We start from the raw sequence: 16138 nt of genomic DNA on the forward strand, positions 1-16138 counted from the left end.
CAGAGGAGGGGCTGGGGCCGGGCATTCAACATCACGCGCAGTGGTGAACCCCGCCCCTGTCCCCAGAAACAAGCTGGGGAGTGGACGCCTCAGCTGGGGGGCTGCACCATCTCTTCCTCAGGACGCTGGTGGGTGGATTGGCGGAGTCTGGGCATACTCCACAGCGCGAGTTTGGAGAACTCCCGGGTGAGTGAAGCCTGCGCCGACCGCCAAGTAAGCGGCCTCGGAGGCGGGGCCAGGGGGCGCCTCTGCCTGGCCCATATTGCAGCGCGCGCCCCCGCGAGGCCGCTCTGGGCAACTTCTGCTCGTTCTGCGGCCAGAGGGAGGAGACCCCGGCTGCCACGTGGTGACTTATGCAGTCGACTCCCCCTAAGGACTACAGGCCCCACTCTGATCTGTTCTCTTCCTTAGAGCCGGGTTGGCCAAGTTCCCTGAAAACACCTAAACTGGTCCCATTATTTGGTCAGGCAAACTGAGGTCCAGAGAACAGCCGCAGCACAGAGGTTGACAGTAACAGGGAAGACCTTGGGACTACAGGCTTCAAGAGGTAAACGTTAGTGCTCTCTGTATCCGGACTGTGGACCCTGGCAGCGCATTTATGTTTTATGTATATTTAGGCTTTATAAACATTAATTTATTGAGTCTTCACAACAATCCTGGAAGGGGAATGTTCTTTTTTATTTTATTTACTGCAAGCCTTTTTATTAAAGTATAGCATACTGGTAAATGGAATATTGCCTGCCATATCAGGAAACAAAGGATGTCGCAATCATCAGCGATTGAAGCTGTGCAGCCGCCACCGAAGGTGAGCTAGTGAGCCCTAAGGGAATTTAGGAAGGAAACAAAGAATACCTGCCATCTAGCAGCCATCAGACTGCAGCCACTCCCTAAGGTGATCCCTGATTTCAAGATAGGAAAACACAGGATACTGGCCCCAGATAGCTGAGTTGCATAGCAAAGGCATGATTTCAGTGAGCCCAGACCCTTTCTTGCATCTTCCCATGCAGAGAAAAGCGCTAAATTCCTTAACTTGGGATTTCTGGTTTTCTTTAATTAACGGTAATCTTATGACGTTCTGACTACCTGCCCTTTGTTACAAAGCTCCTATATATCCTAGCTCCCCCCTTGCCTCCTTGGAGCAGTTCTCTCAGTGTTACTTGAGATGCTGCCTTCTGGGCTTGAAGTCCTAAAAACTGCCACCAAATAAAACAACTCTAACTTTTAGTTTGTGAATATTTTTTTAGTCGACAATACAGACAGAACAATGCACAAATCTTAAACGTACAACTCTGTGATTTTTTTTTCAACATAACCACCATCCAGATGAATATACAGTATTACCAGCACACTTGAAGCCTCCTGTGAGGAAGGTATTCAGTTCCATTTTACAGACTGTGCAGACTCAGCAAGGTTTCCCTTGCTCAGAGTCACACAGTTATTAAGTTACAGTTTTGTTTTTTGGTGGGTTTTTTGTTTTTGGCTGCGTTGGGTCTTCGTTGCTGCGTGCGGGCTTTCTCTAGTTGCGGCAAGCGGGGGCTACTCTTCTTTGAGGTGCACTGACTTCTCATTGCGGTGACTTTTCTCGTTGTGGAGCACGGGCTCTAGGCGCACGGGCTTCAGTAGTTGTGGCACACGGGCTCAGTAGTTGTGGCTCGTGGGCTCTAGAGTGTGGGCTCAGTAGTTGTGGTGCACGGGCTTAGTTGCTCTGCGGCATGTGGGATCTTCCTAGACCATGGATTGAACCCGTGTCCCCTGCATTGGCAGGCGGATTCTTAACCACTGCGCCACCAGGGAAGTCCCAAGTTACAGTTCTGAGATTTGAAATCCCGTTTGCCATTTAGGCTGAGAGGTGTCTTGAATTGATGTTTTCCTTGGTGGAAGTGGGCAAGAAGCAGATTTGTCCTGGTGTAGCTCTGCCTTTTTCTCCCCTCAACTCCTCCCCCACCCATCTGTACTCCCCCAGTACCACTCTTCCCCATCTTTTTTTTTTTTTTTTTTCTTGCGGTACGCGGGCCTCTCACTGTTGTGGCCTCTCCCGTTGTGGAGCACAGGCTCCGGACGCACAGGCTCAGTGGCCATGGCTCACGGGCCTAGCCGCTCTGTGGCATGTGGGATCTTCCCAGACCGGGGCACGAACCCGTGTCCCCTGCATCGGCAGGCGGACTCTCAACCACTGCGCCACCAGGGAAGCCCTTCCCCATCTTTTTTTACACCCAGATTACTCCCCACTGTCTCCCAAGTAGGAGTGGTGTCCTGATGGACTAAATGTCCGACATTTCACACCATCTGTCCTCATAAAGACACTCAGATTCCAGCTTATGTGATTGTTACCGAGTCCAAGCTTGCTCTGCTCACCACACGACAGGCCAATGAATCAGAGGCGAGGCGTTGAGGCAAGGAATACCACCTTATTTGGAAAGCCAGCAGACGGAGAAGGTGTCAGACTAGTGTCTCTGAAAAACTGTCCTATCTGGGCCTGGATGCCAATTTCTTTTGTAGAATCAGAGAGAGAGGGGCAGTGAGGAAGTAAAGCAAAAGGGCCATCAGTCTTGCAAAACATCTCCTGGAATGACCAACCTCCGTGAGGGGATGTGTTAGTTTCTTTTTTCTTGCAGCCACTCACAGGTGGGCATGGTTACCTGAGGCAGGCCATTTATATATGATTATAATAACAAAAGCAACAAAAAGCAAAGTTTAAAGGCAATGAAACAGATCAGACATGGAGTCTGATTTAGCTCTTCCCTGTTACCTGATCAGAATTTAGAATCTCTCAAGTTCATCTTAGCCCAGCAAAGACCATTATAAGCAGGTAGGGCAGGGGGTCCCCAGAGAAAGAGAACTGTTACCAGAAAAACTGGGTTCATCCCTTGGTGGGTGTCAAGCCAAAAGACACAACCAAGCCAAAGATCAGGAGAAGGGAGAATTTATTATTGAAACCTAGCAGGACCCTGTAGGACTCCTGGGTACAAAGCCTTTCTGTTGTCCCCCATTTCTTGTTTGTAGGAAATAGGCTTCATTCAGCCTCCTTGACCTTCCCTAAGTTCCAAAGGGCAGGTTAAAACAGTTTCTAATCAGAGAAGGGAGGAAATGCAGAAACAACAGAGGAACAATCAAGAAATACTAATGCAGCCTTGGGGCAGGGTCCTGGTTCCTCCTCAAGGAATATACATAACAATATTTTTGAGATCTTCTGCAGGAACTAAGACCCCCACCCAGGGAGAGGATAGCAACCTCAGGCTGAGCACAAGATTCCTGGAGCACTGCCTTGTACCTCACCACCAACCAATCAGAAGAAAGCCATACACCCTGCAGCCCTCATCCCAAATTTTGCCTATAAAAAGCTTTCCCCAAAAACCATTGGGGAGTTCAGGGTTTTTGAGCATGAGCCACCCATTCTCCTTGCTTGGTCTTGCAATAGACCTTTCTCTGCTTCAATGTTTGATGTTTAGGTTTATTTGGCCTCACTGTACACGGGGCACATGAACTTTTGTTCAGTCATTATTGCAACAAGTAAAGAGAACAACAGGGATCTTTCCCAAAGCAGAAAGGCAAAGGTTTTGCTGCTCCCTGACAGCAAAAATGGGAACGTTTAAGCTAAGGGCACATGCATATTCATGAAAGGGCTTGGGGGGTCAACAGAGTCCAAACTTTAGTTGATTAAAGTCACAAAAGTCAGAAAATCTCGACATCAGCATCCCTTACGTTCTAACTGATCTGGTGGTTGAGTGCTTCAGGCTAATCTTTTTTTTGTAAAACAGAACTGGAAGTCTTCTCTTTGCTGTTGTTACTCCTCTGGCCTGATAACAGTTTGTTCTTGCATAATTTTGTTCCCTTAAAAGATCACTAATTACTGAGACCTGTTCAAGGACAAGCACTGTGGCCAGGCTTAGATCACAAAATGGCTTAGGCCATAAAGGACTCTCCCACAATCCACAATCTTCTGCCCCATCTAATGGACTCCCTCCTGCCCACTCCTTCCCCAGATCTGAGACTTTTGCTCTTAGTTCTGGCCACTGGGATTGTTCCATGCAAGGCACAACACTAGCCTTCCAAGAGTTTTCAGAGCAATAGTCATCAAATTGGTGGTATATTCTTCTAAAAGAGATCAGCATGAGAACGCACCATCCCTTTTACAATCTTCCTCCTCCGTTTTAAAAGAGACAAACCTCTCAGCCAGCTCATAGGATGCATTGCCCCCGTGTGCATTGAGGCTACTAAACAAAGGAACTTTTGGAAATACTGATGACTCTAATGACTGGATCATAAACCCTTATGCAAGTCATTTCCAATTCTTTGTTTTGAAAACTATTGGTAAAAGTTGATAGACCATTAAAAATAATTTTGCGTGGGCTTCCCTGGTGGCGCAGTGGTTGAGGGTCCGCCTGCTGATGCAGGGGACATGGGTTCGTGCCCCGGTCCGGGAGGATCCCACATGCCGTGGAGCGGCTGGACCCGTGAGCCATGGCCACTGAGCCTGTGCCTCTGGAGCCTGTGCTCCGCAACGGGAGAGGCCACAACAGTGAGAGGCCTGCATACTGCAAACATATATATATATAGGTCTTCACATAGAGGGAAACTGTACTTAATGAGCCTTATCTAGATGAGGCTAGCCTGATCTAGATGATAGAAAATTTTTAAATTAATTTATTTATTTTTTGGCTGCATTGGGTCTTCGTTACGGCATGTGGGCTTTCTCTAGTTGCTGCAAGCAGGGGCTACTCTTCGTTGCAGCGCATGGGCTTTCTCATTGTGGTGGCTTCTCTTGTTGTGGAGCACGGGTTCTAGGTGCGAGAGCTCAGTAGTTGTGGCCCACGGGCTTAGTTACTCTGCAGCGTGTGGGATTTCCCGGACCGGGGATCGAACCCATGTCCCCTGCATTGGCAGGCAGATTCTTAACCGCTGCACCACCAGGGAAGTTCCGGCAGGTGGATTCTTAACTACTGTGCCACCAGGGAAGTCCCTAGATGACAGGATTCTTGACCTCCAGTCTACACCTGAAATATCCTAATGTGATGTGACTTTGGAGGTTCTCCAAGGAGAGGTGAGTGGACTGTGCATACAGGAAAAAATTCATTGTTGTGGCTAGAGGGTAGAATGTGGAAGATTGGATTTTCTGGAAAAGGTCACAGCAGTATTTCTGGCTCATCTGACAGAAAATTGATAATCCCCTTTAAGAGATAGGGTCTATTTCCCCTCTCCTTGAAACTGGGAAGGATTTGTGACTGTTCATTGAAGATAATATGGTTAAACTGTGTGATTTCAGGCTAGTCTAACAAAGGCAATGCAACTTCCACTTGGCCATCCATTCCTCTCTTGGGAAATCTACCTTTGAAATCCAGTCATCATGCTGGGAAGAAGTATCCCAAACTAGCCAACATGGAGACCCCATATGGCAAAGTCTGTGTGCAGAGTACCTAATATTCTAGTTTATAGCCATTATCAACCAGTAGACCTGTGAGGGAACAAGAACTCATATATGAGTCTAGCACCTGCCTTTCATGTCATCTAGTTGAAGCTCCAGATATCATGGATGAAAGACAAACTATCACTGCTGTGCCTTATCTAAATTCATGACGCACAGAACTTTTGAGCATGATAAATGGTCATTTCACATGGCTTAGTTATGGGATAATTTGTGACTCAGTTGAAGTAACAAGGATAAACTCCTCTAGAAGCTTAATGCAGAAACTTAGTGTGTAGAAATTTTTTTTTCAGCTTTATTGAAATATAATTGGCATACAACATTGTGAATAATATGTTTGTTTGTTACACTTATATACAGTGGACCCTTGAACAACAAGGTTTATACGTGGATTTTCTTCAGTAAATGCATACTACAGTACGTCACAATCCAAGATTGATTGAATCCGTAGATGCGGAATCACAGACAGGGAGGGCCAGTTGTGAAGTTATAAGCATATTTTTGACTGCACGAGGGTCAGTGCCCTAACCCCTGTATTGTTCGAGGATCAACTGTATTTTAAAATGATTACCATCACAGCATTAGCTAACACCTCTGTCCTGTTATATAATTACCATTTCTTTCTTTGTGGTGAGAACATTTCAGATCTATTCTTTTAGCCGCCTTCAAGTATATAATACAGTATTATTTGCTGTAACCACCATGATGTACATTAGATCCCTAGAACTTGTTACTGTTACAACTAGATATTTGTACCCTTTGACCAATGTCTTCTCATTCCCCCCACACCACAGGCCCCTGGTAACCACTCCTTTACCATCTCTTTCTCTGAACTTGGCTTTTTAAGAATTCACATGTAAGTGATACCATACTATACTGTATTTGTCTTTCTCTGCAGACCGTGTTATTTCACTTAACATAATGCCCTCAAGGTCCATCCATGTTGCAAATTGCAGGATTTTCTTCTTTCTTCATGGCTGGATAATAAGTGTGTGTGTGTGTGTGTGTGTGTGTGTGTATCTTTATCCATTTATTTGCTGATGACACGTGTTTTTCCATGTCTTGGCTATTGTGAATGGTGCTGCAATGAACATGAAGATGCAGGTATCTCTGCAAACGAATTGACAGCAATGTATAAACTGCTCACATTTATGTATTAGGTGTTTAATTTAGTATAAGTAAATAGTACATTCAGTCAATTGAAAATTTCATTGTAAAAAAAGTTTGTCTTAAAATATTTATTGTTTTAAAGATTTTTTTGATGTGGACCATTTTTAAAGTCTTTATTGGATTTATTACAATATTGCTTCTGTTTTACGTTTTGGTTTTTTGGCCATGAGGCATGGGAATCTTAGCTCCCTGACCAGGGATCGAACCCATACCCCCTACATTGGAAGGTGAAGTCTTAACCACTGGACCACCACAGAGGTCCCTTAAAATATTTATTTTATTTATTAAAAAAATTTATTTTATTTTATTATTTATTTTTTGGTTGTGTTGGGTCTTCGTTGCTGTGCGCAGCTTTCTCTAGTTGTGGCAAGTGGGGGCGACTCTTTGTTGCAGTGTGTGGGCTTCTCATTGCGGTGGCTTCTCTTGCTGTAGAACACGGACTTTAAGTACGTGGGCTTCAGTAGTTGTGGAACGCCGGCTAGTTGTGGCTCGTGGGCTGCAGAGCACAGGCTCAGTAGTTGTGGTGCACGGGCTTAGTTGCTCCATGGCATGTGGGATCTTCCCGGACCAGGGCTCGAACCCATGTCCCCTGCATTGGCAGGCAGATTCTTAACTACTGTGCCACCAGGGAAGCCGCACATTCTGTCTGTTGAGTGTGTTTCTCCCAGGGTCTGTCCTAGGACAGCAGCTCACACTCATCATGGAGCAGACACAAATTTTAGAAATATTTAGGAGTAGAATTGGCAGCACTCAGTGATCCACTAGCTGTAGGAGATTAAAAAAAAAAAAAAAAACAGGGCTTCCCTGGTGGCGCAGTGGTTGAAAATCCTCCTGCCAATGCAGGGGACACGGGTTCGAGCCCTGCTCCAGGAAGATCCCACATGCCACAGAGCAACTAAGCCCGTGCGCCACAACTACTGAGCCTGTGCTCTAGAGCCCGTGAGTCACAACTACTGAGCCTGCGTGCTGCAACTACTGAAGCCCACGTGCCTAGAGCCCGTGCTCTGCAATGAAAGAAGCCACTGCAATGAGAAGCCCGCACACCGCAATGAAGAGTATCCCCCGCTTGCTGCAACCAAGACCCAATGCAGCCAAAATTAAAATAAGTAAATAAATAAATTTTTTAAAAAAAGACTCTGTTGCTCTTAACAGAAAACCTAATTTAAGCTGGCTTTGACAGTAGAGGAAATTTATGGACTCACATAGACAGGCTTCAAGGTTGGTTTGATTCAGCAGCTCAACAATGTCATCAGGATCCCAGTTTGTTTCTGTTTCTTCTCTCTGCTTTCCAATCTCATATTCATCCTGAAGTTGACCTCCTTATGGTGGCAAAATGATTATGACACTTGTAGCCTTCATATCAGCTACCACATTCTCCAGAGCACTAACTTCTGGGAGCTCTCTCAAATGAGTGAGGGGCACTCCTTCCCTAAGACCATCAGAAACTCTCTTTAGCCTTCCAAAATCCAAACTGAGTCAGAAGATAAGAATGCAATGGCATGAAAGAAAGAGTCAGTTTCAAAAAAGTGCTAAATAGAAATTCTGGAACATCTGGAGATGTTATACAGCAGTGAAAAGGAACAGCATGAATAAATTTCCCAAATTTACTGTTGAGTGAAATAAAGCAGACAAGAAAGAGTACATATAGTGTATAATTCCATTTTTATGAAGTATAAAACCAGTAAAAACGAATCTATGGGGACTTCCCTGGTGGTGCAGTGGTTAAGAATCTGCCTGCCAATGCAGGGGACACAGGTTCAAGCCCTGGTCTGGGAAGATCCCACATGCCATGAAGCAACTAAGCCCGTGCACCACAATTACTGAACCTCCATTCTAGAGCCTGCAAGCCACAACTACTGAGCCCACGCACCGCAACTACTGAAGCCTGGGTGTTCTAGGGCCCATGTTCCACAACAAGAGAAGCCGCTGCACTGAGAAGCCTGCGCACCACAATGAAGAGTAGCCCCCACTCCCCACAACTAGAGAAAGCCTGTGTGCAGCAATGAAGGCCCAACACAGCCAAAAATAAGTTAACTAATTAATTTTTTAAAAATTTTTAAAAAAACTATGTTGTCAGAAGTCAGGATAGTGATTACCCTTGGAGATGTAGAGACTGGAAATGAGCAAGAGGCGAAGCTTGTAGGGTGATATTAATGATCTATTTCTTGATTTAATTTATAAGGATATGATAAATTTGTGAAAATTTATCAAGTTATGCACTTAATATGTACACTTTTCCATTATGTTATACTCCAATTAAAAAGTTAGAAAATATTTTCAAATTAAAAAAAAATGAAAAACCTATATGTATAAGGAAAGAGATTGGATGGAAACACACCAAAATAATTGCAATAGTTGCATTTGATTAGTGGATATATAGGTTATTTTGTTTTTCTTCTGTATTTATAAAGTTTTTGAAACATAGGTCTTTTATTGAATCCAGTTGAGTACCTCTCCAGATTCACTTGGACCTACCTGCTTCCAGCCTCTCCACTCTGTAGAGAGCTAGTCACTACTGTGGACCGACCCACTTCCTGATGCAGTAGTCTGCCTCAGCTTCCCCAAGTGTGTGGACCAGACTTCTGTATTTTCTCTATTGCACCTGCTATAGCAGGAGCTGCAGCTGCTATGACACTCAGGTCCGACTTAACGAGGCCCACAGAGAATCTGGCCACTTAACACCACTTCCAGAGTAAGCTGAAGCCCTTGCTGTAATTGGGATCAATCTCCCAAGACTGCACTGAAGAGCGAGGAAACAACCTGGAAGTACAGTGGAGTTAATATCTCATACGGTATAAGGAAATTGACAAATGAGAGATAGAAGCAAAGAGCCAACAGATAGTTTTCTCTTCCTCTCTCCAGTAAACAGTTCCTAGACACCGTAACGTCATTTTATATGGTTTCTCAGTCCTATATAACTGAGTAATTAGCTGTATCTTCTTATAAAGCTGTGGCTAGCTCTGAGGCACTTCACCTTTTTTTTTTTTTTGTGGTACGTGGGCCTCTCACTGTTGTGGCCTCTCCCGTTGCGGAGCATAGGCTCCGGACGCGCAGGCTCAGCGGCCATGGCTCACGGGCCCAGCCGCTCCGCGGCATGTGGGATCCTCCCGGACCGGGGCACGAACCCGCGACCCCTGCATCGGCAGGCGGACTCTCAACCACTGCGCCACCAGGGAAGCCCAGCACTTCACCTTTTGTTTTCTTTCCCTTCCTTTCTGTTTTTCCCTTATTCTTGTCCTGAATATTGTTTGTAGAACCTCACAATGAAGCCTTAGCATGTAAATTTTGCTCTGAGCTCTGGTTTTCTAGGTAAAGAGGCTAGGATACAACTATATTACCTTTATAATGAGTGGAGGGAGGGAGAGAAAAAAAATTAAAAAGAGGTACCAGGGACTTCCCTGGTGTCACAGTGGTTAAGAATCTACCTGCCAATGCAGGGGACATGGGTTCAATCCCTGGTCCAGGAAGATCCCACAAGCTGTGGAGCAACTAGGCCCGTGCTCCACAGCTACTGAGCCTGCGTTCTAGAGCCCGCGTACCACAACTACTGAAGCCTGCATGCCTAGGGTCCGTGCTCCATAACAAGAGAGGCCACCGCAATGAGAAGCCCATACACCACAGCAAAGAGTGGCCCCCACTCACCACAACTAGAGAAAGCCCGGGCACAGCAATGAAGACCCAATGCAGCCAATAAATAAATAAATTAACAAATTATAAAAAGTAAGTGAGTAATGTTAGGGAAACTAAAACAAATAAGAACAACTACCATTTTATTGAGCATATGCTATCTGCCATACTCTTTATATTCATACTTTCTAATCTCCACAGCAGAAACTTTTGGATTCGGTTGACATGAAGGTCATTGGTGACTTTGTGGAGAGCTGGCTCAGTGGAGTGGTTAATCCTGAGCCTGATTGGATGTAGGAGTGAAGAGGAGACAGACATGTGGAGAATCAGAGGGCAGACTTCTCAAGCATATAGTAAAGGGAAGGAAAGTGATGGGTTAGTGGCTTGAGAGAAAAGCAGATGGAGGAAGAGTTTTTCACTATGTGGGGAATTTGAACGTGAACATGTGCTAAGGGGAAGGGTCCAGTGGAAGAAACTGGAGCTAAGAAAAGGGAGAGAATGATGGAGGGAATCATGCTTTCAGCTAACATTTACTGGGCATTTACTAAGCACTAGTATCTTCGTCTGTTTGGGCTGCTTTGGATACCACAGACTGGGTGGTTTATAAACAGCAGAAATTTATTGCTAACCATTCTGGAGGCTGGAAGTCTGAGGTCAGGGTGCCAGCATGATCAGCGAAGGGCCCTCTTCTAGGTCACAGACTTATTGTATCCTCACAGGGCAGAAGGGTCAAGGGATCTCTCCGGAAGAGCCTCTTTTATAAGGCACTAATCCCATTCATGACGGTTCCACCCTCATGACTTATACACCTTCCAAATGCACATGTACTAATACCATCAACTTGGGTAGTAGGATTTCAACATATTAATGGTGGGGGGGGCGGTGTGCAGAGAGGCAGACATTCAGACCGTAGCACCTAGTCCTTTTTCTAGGTGCAAAAAAGGACACAAAAATGGATCAGCCTTGTCCTCTGGCTATAACATTCACAGTCCAGAGGGGCTAAAGTAGAAGAGGTGGAATGCAGGCCCAGAGATGGGTGCACAGAGGCAGCTTCATGGGATGCCAGGGGAAGAGGCTCAAACAGATGAAAAGCTGGAAAGTAATAGGTGTCTCCTAGGAAGCAGGAGAAAATGTCCCCCTCTGGACTATTAGGTGGGAGGGACAAGTTCTCAGCCTTGCTTCACTGAGCATTTCAGCATTTCAGAGGGATGAGGAAATGTCCTCTTCCCAAGTTTCTGAGTCTATACTGGTGTTTTATTTGCTGGCACTTCCTGCTTACTTTGGGTTGGGCTTTCTGAGAATTCAAGAACAGAGTCCAAGTTCTCAGAGGACCCATGTGCAAATCAAGGCAATAAAAGGGCCACTCTGGAAGCTTACAGCCAGCAGAAGCAGGGGCCTATGTACTTTACCTAGATGAAAGGAATCTGAGACAAGAAAGTGAGGAGAGGTCCATACCCTCCAGCCTGCCCCTCAGCAGGGCCTCTCAAACCCTTGGATCCAAACCCCTCGTCAGTGTCAGTCAAAATCCCCGGAAAGAGAGGGAGACCTTAAATCTAGACTCACCTCCAGGTGCTCACGGCCGAGTGTCTTTTCATTCAGTAGTCATTCATTCAACTAATACTTACTGAACTCTTACTGTGTGCTAGGTATTCTGCTAGGGCGCTGGAGATACCTTAAACAAGATCTTGCCTTCATGAGCTGACCCTCTAGTGACATAATAGTAGAGGGCAGGAGCACATTTAAGGAAAATCTGAATTCTTTCCAATCCATGAATGTCCCTAAAGGGCAGAATTATTTCTAAACCCTGGACAGCTCAGAACCAGCCTTCAATGTGGGATCTTCTAACAAATGGATGATACCAACTTGACAAGACCTGACTAATTTTCCCCAAGAGTGAGAATCCCTGCCTGGGGAGCTATTGGGAGTGTCCATGGGTTTGTGCATGGAGGCATCGCTCTCTTTCTCAGCCCCTTGGATCCTGTGGTCCAAATCAAGAGCCTGCTGAGGGCCAGCAAGGCTGGCACCAGGCCCTGAGAACTATGCCATGCAGTCTGCTTCTTCATCATTCCAGATCCAAGCTCCAATGCCCTCATTTCCCCAGCATGTCATTGCATCTGTGCATGATTCCGCTGTACCATATTTCACTGTGAACTAAGATTGTGTGCTCTATCCTGTGTTACCCATAGAACTGGGACCATCTCTTCGAGGCCAGAGACTGGTTTAGGAAACATGCCTTAGCTACTTTTTTTTTTTCTTAATATTTATTTATTAAGGCTGCGCTGGGTCTTTAGTTCCCCCTGCAATGGGAGCCTGGAATCTTACCCACTGGACCACCAGGGAAGTCTCTCTTTTTTTTTTTTTAATTAAAAAAATTTTTTTTTAATTTGGCCGCACTGCACGGCATGCGGGATCTTAGTTCCCTGACCAGGGAACCCGGACCCTGGCAGTGAAAGAGCCTAGTCCTAACCACTGGACCACCAGGGTATTCCTAGCTACCATTTTTAATAGCAAAACAATAGCTAGTATTTATTGGTTTCTTTCTATATGCATCAGGCACTGTATTGAATATTTCATAGAAATTACCTTACTTAATCTCCACAACAACCCTATAAGTAGAGACCATTATCCCCCTTTTGCAGTTGAGAAGAGCCTAAATGACTTATGCAGGGTCAGACAGTAATGGAACTACTACAACCTACATCTGTGACTCCAAAGTCCTTGCTTTTTCCAGGACACCCCTTTGCCTTTCCTAGTGGGTTATTGATCTCTGTGACCCTGAAGCCAAGAATGACATTTGGCTCATACTAAGGGCTCAATGAATAAACGTCTGAGAATTGTTTTCACATATGGTCCATGCGCTCAAAGGAGTAACAAACTAGTAGGGATTAGTAGTGACTAGAGTCGGGCCTTTGTAGGTCAGTGGTTCTCAAGAGTACCACCTATGGTAGGTTCACACCCCTAGGCGCTTCTACAGGTACCATCAGCTGGAAATAGAAGTGGGCACAGAATTTCCCAACAATTATTCTGTCTTTCTTGTTGTAGGAGATTTGTGTGATGCATCAACCTGTGTGTTCTAACACTGCTGTGGAGGTCAGTAACTCACAGTATCAATCATGTACTATGATGTCTCTTTGCTTTGCTGCCCCAGGGCTTTCTCCACACTATGAAAGGCTGCTTGGCTGTGTGCACCTGCAATCTGGAAGTGTGAGGGAGTTAAGGTTTCCAGGGGAAACCCTCAAAAAATGGAAGGAAAGGGATCCTGTCCCTGTCCCTGTCCCTCCAGCCTCCCCAGCCTCCACTGGGACAATTCTGATGTGTGGTTTTTATAGTTTTTCATAAGATTCCCTAGGTGGATTTATTCCAGTTGCCCATAGTATTAAGCAGTTAATGTATTGGCTTTTTCCCCTTTTCTGTCTCATGTCCCCTCTCCCTTCCTTCTAATTCCTCGGGTCATCTCCCAAATAAATGACCAGTACCTAAGCCCTAGTCTCAGGGTCTGACTTTAGAGGGACCCCAACTAAGATACTTGCCATTTAGGTATTGCGTTTCTTTAAAAAAAAATTGGTGTATTTCCTTTATAAAGCTAGTACATATTTTCATTGCAACTTTTGAAAATATAAAAACAAGTAGGGCTTCCCTGGTGGCACAGTGGTTAAGAATCCGCCTGCCAATGCAGGGGACACGGGTTCGAGCCCTGGTCCGGGAAGATCCCACATGCCACGGAGCAACTAAGCCCGTGCGCCACAACTACTGAACCTGCGCTCTAGAGCCCGTGAGCCACAACTACTGAGCCCACGAGCCACAACTACTGAAGCCCACGTGCCTAGAGCCCATGCTCCGCAACAAGAGAAGCCACCGCAATGAGAAGCCCACACACTGCCACGAAGAGTAGCCCCTGGGCTTCCCTGGTGGCGCAGTGGTTGGGAGTCCGCCTGCTGATGCAGGGGACTCGGGTTCGTGCCCCGGTCCGGGAGGATCCCACGTGCCGCGGAGCGGCTGTGTCCGTGAGCCATGGCCGCTGAGCCTGCGCGTCCGGAGCCTGTTGCTCCGCGACGGGAGAGGCCACAGCAGTGAGAGGCCTGCGTACCGCAAAAAAAAAAAAAAAAAAAAGAGTAGCCCCTGCTCACCACAACTAGAGAAAGCCAGTACGCAGCAACGAAGACCCAACGCAGCCAAAAATAAATAAATAAATTAGTTTTTTAAAAAAATGTTAAAAAAAAACACAGGATGAATGATGCCTGCCTGCCTCCAAAGTCAAAGGGAAGAAGAACTCCTGAGTCCACCAGGATAACAAACTCCTGCTAAAACTCTAACAAACTATGATCTGTCATAGTATACCTAGGGAGTCAACTTAATTAACATCATTCTAATGACAATGACGAAAGGAATTGAAATGCTATAAATTACTATGGAAGGGAGGGAGTCATTGGGTAAGGCACCTCTGATGGAGGAATGATGGGCTTGAGAGCCCATTAGGCTTTCCTTAACTCAGAGTGAATTAGTCCTTAGAACCATTTTATTGCCTTTTCCCTAATTCCACATACATCAAAGCAAAGTTCTTAGTAATGTTTTGCTTTCTATATTTCTTAATGCCAAGAAGAGAGTGTTCTGGAGGGCAGGCAGGAACATACACATTCTTGAAAAGCAGTCTTTCCATGGTGAATTAATATATTGATTTTCTAATTTATATATCAGGTTTTTTTTTTGGCCATGCCATGGGCCATGGCATGAGGGATCTTCATCCCCCCAACCAGGGATCAAACCCACACCCGCTGTGGTGGAAGTGCGGAGTCTTAACCACTGGACTGCCAAGGAATTCCCTATATCAGTCCTTTTTGAGCTTGTAAATGATAGTAAGCTCCCCTGAGTTAGGATTCCCTAACAAAAGTTGAGCTGAGGCTTAGGCCCTGGGCTGCAGTGATCAAGTAAGGTCTTGCGCAGGCATCAGGCCTGCATCCTTGGCTGCTGTGTGAGGAATAGTTAGGAAGCTCTAAGAGTAAACCACACTTGAGGTGACAGTGACTTAAAAAAGGGTGAAGATAATAAGGTGGTGAAAAGCAGTCAGATTCAGGATCCATTTTGAAGCGAGAGCTGACAGGATGGATAAGATAAGGAGTATGAGGGAGAGAGGAATAAAGGATGACTCCTGGTATTTTGACCTGAGCAACTGGGCAAATGTTGGGTCCTTTCCTAAATGGGGAAAACTGAGAAAGCGGTATGTGAGTGGTAGGGAGAAAAGAGTTCTTTTTGGAAAAGTTGAATTTAAAATGTCTATAAGGCATAAAAGAGGGGAGCCAAGTAGGCTTTTAGGTATATGAGTGCAGAGCTCAGCAGTCCCATTTACATGGACTGTATAAATGATGTCTGAGGTCCTGAACCTGGAGGAGCTCACCTAGGGAATGAATGAGACATAAGAGAAATGAAGACCAAAGACTTTGTTCTGGACGGCCCTGCAAAATTCCGAAGTCAGAAAAAGAACCCAGGAAAAAAACCATAAAACAAAAGAAAAATCAGGAGAGGGAAAAATCCCAGAAGCCAAGTAGAGACAGCTTTTCAGGGAGAGAATGATCAATCAGGACAAATGCTGCCGAGAGCTCATGTAAGATGAGAAACAAGGCTTGCCTATTGGATTTGGCATAATGGCAGCCATTAGAGATCTCGACAATAGAGTCTTCATTTAAGCAGTATAGACAAAGCTTGTTTAGAGTGAATTAAAGTAATTGGAGGTGGGGACTTCCCTGGTGGCGCAGTGGTTAAGAATCCGCCTGCCAATGCAGGCAACGACGTGTTCTGAGCCCTGGTCCGGGAAGATCCCACATGTCGCGGAGCAACTAAGCCCGTGCGCTACAACTATTGAAGCCTGTGCGCCTAGAGCCCGTGCTCCGCAACAAGAGAAGCCACCGCAATGAGCGGCCTGTG

The 16138-nt window shown here is 45.6% G+C and overlaps 1 protein-coding gene across 1 annotated transcript in view; it reads left to right on the forward strand.

The window, feature by feature from the left end:
* The first annotated feature begins 46 nt into the window (after positions 1-46).
* The window catches only part of PRDX1 (peroxiredoxin 1), a 44859-nt gene continuing 28767 nt past the window's right edge, over positions 47-16138 (forward strand). The window contains exon 1 of the mRNA XM_019937898.3: positions 47-186. The gene's annotated coding sequence lies outside the window, so the exon portion shown is untranslated. The remainder of the gene's footprint in view (positions 187-16138) is intronic.

The sequence above is a fragment of the Tursiops truncatus genome, chromosome 1 (genome assembly GCF_011762595.2).
Source record: "Tursiops truncatus isolate mTurTru1 chromosome 1, mTurTru1.mat.Y, whole genome shotgun sequence".
NCBI lineage: Eukaryota > Metazoa > Chordata > Mammalia > Artiodactyla > Delphinidae > Tursiops > Tursiops truncatus.